This window comes from Elephantulus edwardii, unplaced genomic scaffold, assembly GCF_000299155.1.
Source record: "Elephantulus edwardii isolate Elephantulus edwardi_28Jun2011 unplaced genomic scaffold, EleEdw1.0 scaffold00256, whole genome shotgun sequence".
Taxonomy (NCBI): Eukaryota; Metazoa; Chordata; class Mammalia; order Macroscelidea; family Macroscelididae; genus Elephantulus; species Elephantulus edwardii.
The window spans coordinates 3,602,289-3,608,608 of NW_006400006.1; positions in this window are offsets into that span (position 1 = coordinate 3,602,289).

Sequence of the window (6,320 nt, forward strand, 5' to 3'; positions counted from 1 at the left end):
CTGGCTGCTGGTACCAAGAGTGTTAATTGGAAAGCCAAGTCCTCTAATTCCTGTTTGTAGCACTCTTAACTATTTGCTCCTTTTAACAATTATTAGATAGAATTTAAGGATAATTTTTCATAATTGTACATATTTTAGGGAACTTCCTAAATGCTACTATTCCTTAAATTTCTTTTTAGACATATTCTTTCCTCTTTTTCTTTACTAAGAATTTATTTTAAAAAATAAAGGAAAAGAGACATTTTTACATGGAGAGATATGAGGCCAAAATAGTCTTGATCCAGAACAGATGTAGTACAGAAGGGGGAAAATGATATAATGTAGTCTTTTGATTGATTAGTCTTTGGTTGTGGTAATAAAGAGGGTAATTGGGGTGAGGAATGGGCTTCCATTGGACAGTTACATACAGAGGTTTGCAGTGACTGGTTTCAGGAGCTAATTACAGATTTTTGGGTTGTGTTGTGCATCCTTCAGGTGTAACGATAGAAGCATTACTGGTTGATGTGAAACAGCGCCAACCAAATACCAGGGGAATTTATAACCATTTGGGAACCTGCAATTCCTTTTCCAGAAACAGTTTAGTAAAACAAAACTCTCTTAAATAGTCTGAGAACCTCTGAAAAAGTAGGCTTGAGGACTCCTTTCCAAGTTTCCATTTCTCCAAGGGAGAGAAGCCATTTGGTGAAGAACCTAGTGAGCGTATCTCTTCTGGCATCCGTGTAAAATCAGCACTGAAGGAGCGGAAATCAACTTTAATTTTATCTTTGGCTTTGGTGGCCTAGTCGTAAGAAGTGGCGCTGCAACTCTTAAGTCACGAAGATCATATACACCAGCTACTCTGCGGAAGACGATGAGCAATTTCCTCTGTGTGATTCAATACCTCCAAAAATCAGCCAAAGGGTCAGCTAAACAGATCAGTTCCTATTTGATGGTGCACAACAACAACACAAAGTGGTATCAGCCACATGGATTTTTGAGATGCCAAATATTCCAGAGGAATTATCTGATTGGCACAAAGTATACTCCTTGGGATGAAATGTGTCTCCTTTTGAAAAATGACAGGGGTCTTTAAAATAACCTTTGTCCTAATACAACAGTCATTAACTCTGTATTCACAATTATATGTATATGTATCCTAGTGGGAGGGTACTCCAACCCTATAATAATTCATCAGCAAATATATACATGCTGTCTGCTGCTTGCAGATGGGTTGACTGTGACCAGCAGTCAATCTATAGAACAATTTATTTGTACTTCACTGGAACATGGCTCTTCTGCACAAGACTTCTCAGGAAATGAGAAATAGGATCTCCATAGATAAGTTATTTCTTAAAGAAAAATTTTAACTGTGATGTTTCTTCTCTGAATTTGTGTTTCGCTCTATTTTGTTTTCATTTCAATAATAAATATTCCATCTAAAAACCTATCCTTTAGGTTTCTCTTTTTCTTCTGTGGGTTCTATGCTAATAATATCCTTTATACTTGTAAATGTTTTAATTTTTTCCTCTCTCTTTAAATATAGCCAATGTTAATGATTTAAAAGTTGTTTTCCCAAATTTTACCTGTATTTTCCCACCTTTAGTGTAGTAGAGTTGGTGGTATTGTTATGTGCAGTTGAGTCACCTGTGATTCATAGTGACCCTGTGTACAGGAGCTCTGAGGCCTGCCCTGTGCTGAGCCTGTCTCACCGCCTCCAACACACATACCCATATTCCCCAGTTACTGAAGCAATCCATCTATCCTGTGGTCTTTCCTGTGCTGTCCCTCCACCCTTCCAAGCATGCTTTCCTTCTCTAAGGAAGGATCCATCCTGGCCATGTGCCTAAAGTATGTGAGAAGGAGCCTCAAAATCCTAGCCTCCAAAGGAAAAATTTGGTTCACCAAACTCTCCAAGATAGAGGAATGGAGTGTGTAAGGGTTGCGTTCTGTCTCCATAACTCTTCAATCTATATGTGGAACAGATCATTCTGGAGGCTGGACTTTATGAAGAATAATGTGGCATCAGGATTGGAAGAAGACTTGTCAACAACTTGTGTTACGCAGATGATACAACCTTGCTTGCCAAAACTGATAAGGACCTGAAGTGTTTGCTGCAGAAAATCAAGTACTGTAATCTTCAATATGGACTGACCTCCACATCAAGAAGACAAAGATTCTTACCACTTGGTCAATTGGCAGCATCATGATAGATGGAGGATAGATTGCGGTTGTTAACAATTTCAGTTTCTTGGTTCCAGAATCAATACTCTTGGCCCCAGCAGTCAGGAAATCAAAAGACAAATTGTATTGGGGGAAGTCTGCTGTTAGGGATTTCTCCGAACTGCTAAAGAGAAATTATGTCAGCCTAGAGACCAATGTGTGCCTGATCCAGGCTATGGTCTTTGTAATTGTTTGCTATATATCAGAAGGCTGGAAAATGACTAAGGATGACAGAAGAAGAATTGATACCTTTGAGTTTGGGTGCTGGAGAAGAATATTGAACATACCATTGAATGTCAAGAAAATAGGTCCATATTGGAGAGAGTGAAACCAAGTTTCTCCTCAGAGGCAAGGATTTTGATGTTCCATCTGACATTCTTTAGGCACATGGCCAGGAGGGACTGGTCCTTGGACATCATACTTGGAAGGGGGGGCAATGCAGGAAAAGGAAGATCTCAGATGAGAAGGATTGATATAGGAACTGCAGTAAATGGAGTTAGGTGTGTTTGAGTCAGTGAGGCTGGCTCAGGATCAGGCAGGGTTCAGAGCTGTTGTACATAGGATCACTATGAGTCACAGGTGACTTGATGGCACAAAACAACACAACAGTAACACTTCATTTTAATATCTTCTTGTAGAAGCTTACAAGTTTAAAATGTATCTGCAGAGCTAGCTTTAAAAATTTTAAAAGGCACTGTCTTTTATTTTTAAGATCTCATTTTAGTCTTACTAATAAAGACTAAAATGAAATTTCTGTTACCATACTTGATGTTCTAGTGGAAACATTTTGTTTAATCTTTGGATTAATACCACCAACCACAGAAAATTAATAACAGATACATGTGCTGTTTGACACCATTATAGAATTACACAGTGTGGAGGTTAATCCATGAAAGAATGAAGATAAAACATGATTCTTTTTTCAATTTTTTCATCAAAAGAGCATTTGATATTTCTCTCATACAATGAACCATCTCTCTTTTCTTCACTATTGAAATGTTATCTGAAATGTTCATTTATTTGGTTAAAACTAGTATGAATTTCTAGAAATGTTTATAAACACTAGAATGGGTTGCCTAAAGAGCCATTGTTGTTCTGTCAGGAAGGATAAGCAAATGAAAATTAGCCATTCATGTAGAAAGTGTCTTGTGAAGCTTAATACAGCAAATTCGGCAAGATCTTTCAGATAGGTATTTATGTTAACCTAAGTTTTTAAAATGATATTTATAAGAACCTTAACAATGAATACTTTTAAGTTTCTTTCCCTTCGATATTTTGTTTTGTCTAGATAAAAGAGGTAACTCCTTAAAGCTGCTGGTGAACAGCACAATAGAGAAATCATTGCTGCTCCCACTGAAACATTGCAAAATTCACATTGATAAGCACATGAACACTCCTGGAGCATTCAATTTGGCCGCATTCACTGCTCATTCTCTTCAGGACCTGCCTTAAATTGTACCTCCTTTGACAATCTGAAGCTGTGCAGGTATATATTTGGAAACAGCTCTCACCAATCTCTTGTGAGACGGAGAATTCAGGATGAATATCTGATAGAAGTATGCTGTGAAACTACAACGAAGGTTATAAACTAGAAAGTAAACACTATGCATGTCTATGAAGTCTGGAAGATGCATCTGTTTTTATTTTGTAAAGAAGCATAAATATACTATGTATGCTATGTATGTATACTATGTGTACTTGTATGCTTTTAACACTGCTCTTCTTTTTCCCTAGGAATAGTATCCAGAGAGTTAGGATTCAGCTTTTTACAGTTGCATAATTTTAAATCCCAACTAAGGTTTGTAAATTTATATGCTCTTGCATATGGAAAAGTACAACAAATTTGGGACTATACATTAATTTAGCTAACCTAACTTGGATTCTTTAAAATTTTTTTAATTTACTTAACAAAATTTTTATTCTGAACTTTTTAATCTTTGCCTTTCATTTTTTCTTTTACAGACAGTATATAAAGGTATTTATAGGTGCGGTCAAGTCACCCGAGGCTCATAGCAGTACACTAGCTCTGAAACTTCCTCTATCCTGAGCTGATCTTATAATTTCTGACAGACCTCATCTCATTTCTCCAGTCATTGAGTCAATCCATCTCATTCTGAGTTTTCCCCTCCAGCACTATCCTTCCACCCTTCCAAGAAAGATATATCTCTCTCCAAGGACTGGTCTTTCCTGGTCACATGTCCAAAGTATGGGGGACCAAACCTCAAAATCCTTGTCTCCAGGGAGCAGCCTGGTTTACCCTCTCAAGGACAGACCTGTTTTTCCCCTGGCAGTCCATGGTATGTTCAAAGTTCTTCTCAACACCATATCAAAAGCATCGAGCCTTCTTCTATCATGCTTAGTTATTGTCCAGCTCTTAGATGCTTGGCAAGTCACTGCAAAGATCATGGCCTAGATCAGGTACACCTTAGTCTCCAGATTAATATTTCTTCTCTTTAGTAGAGTCTCTGAAAGTAGATTTTCCCAATGCAATTCGTCTTTTGATACCCTGACTTCTCAGGGAATGAGCCAAGAGTGCTGATTGTGGAGCCAAGCAACTTGAAGTTATCAACAACCTCAATTTTTCCTCTGTCCATCAGGATGCTGGCCATCAGACCAATAGTGAGGATCTTTGTTTTCTTTATATTGAACTTCAATCCATATTGAAGACTACAGTCCTTGACCTTCTGCAGCAAATGCCTTCTGTCCTCTTCAGTTTCAACAAAGAAGGCTGTTTTATCTGCATATCACAGGTTGTTGATGAGTCTTCCTCCAATCCTGATGCCACATTCCTCCTCATAGAGTTAAGCCTCCAGAATTATCTGTTTTGCATATAGATTAAAAATGCTTGGAAATATCCTTGACACATATCTTTCCTGATCTTGAACTATGCAGTGTTTCCTTGTTCTGTGCTAACTACTGCTTCCAAGTCCAAATGTAGGTTTTGCATGAGCACAATTAAGTGTTCTTGGATTCGCATTACTTTTCTAAAGGTTAGCCACAATTTGTTGTGATCCACACAGTCACATATCTTTTCATAGTCAGTGAAACACAGATAGACATTCCTCTGGTACTCTCTGCTTTCAGTCAAGATCCATCTAATGTTGGCTATGATGTCCCTAGTGCCACGACCTCTACTAAACCCAGCCTACATATCTAGTAGTTCTCTGCTGATGTGTTGTTCCAGTTGTTTCTGGATAATCGTCATCAGTATCTTGCTTGCATGTGATATTAGTCATCATTCAATAATTTCCACATTCCGTGGAGTTACTTTTTTTTTTTTGAATGGGAACAAATACAGATCTCTTCCAGTCAGTTGGTCAAGTAGTTTCTCTCCAGATTTCTTTAAATAACCTGGTGAGCATGCAGGGAAGCATCTATTTGGTGAAATATGTAAATTGGTATTCCATCAATTCCTGGGACCTTGGTTTTTGCCAATTCCTTCAGAAAAGCTTGAACTTCTTCTTTCATCACAATAGGGTCTTATCATATATGGTTTAATTAAAGTTTTCTGTGTCAGCCAGTTCTTTCTGGTATAGTGCCTCTGTGTCACTATAGAAAAGAGAATTGGCTGACACAGAAAATGTTTATTTACCATCCATTTGTCTTAATAATTACACACCCCCACACACACACACACCCCACCACTGTCTGGAAATGCAATGAGAATTCTATTAATGAATAAACATTGCTTATCAATCTGTCCATCAAAGGATCTTTTAATAGAAAATGAAATAGTAATTTTCCCATCATCTTTGACATATGAATATTTTTTACAATTTTGCCTTTCAGTAAGACAAATATCCAAAATGAAGAACTTATCCGAAATGAGGATTTAGAAATCCTAATCTAATTAGGTATAATACAAACATACAACTTTGTTGTCAAACACTGCAAGACACTATTTTTTTAAAAAAAATAATATTTTTCGACAAAGCATGATACTATAATGAAATGTGCAGAAAGATAGAGTCAGAAAATCAAAAGGGCCAAGTTCACTCAGAGTTTCTTAAGCTGAAGGACTTGAAAAACAAATCAAGCCACGGCTGGCAATACTTAAGGATGCTTATGGTAGAGTGTTAAATGATCCAAGAAGCATTAAAAGAAGATGGAAGGAATACACA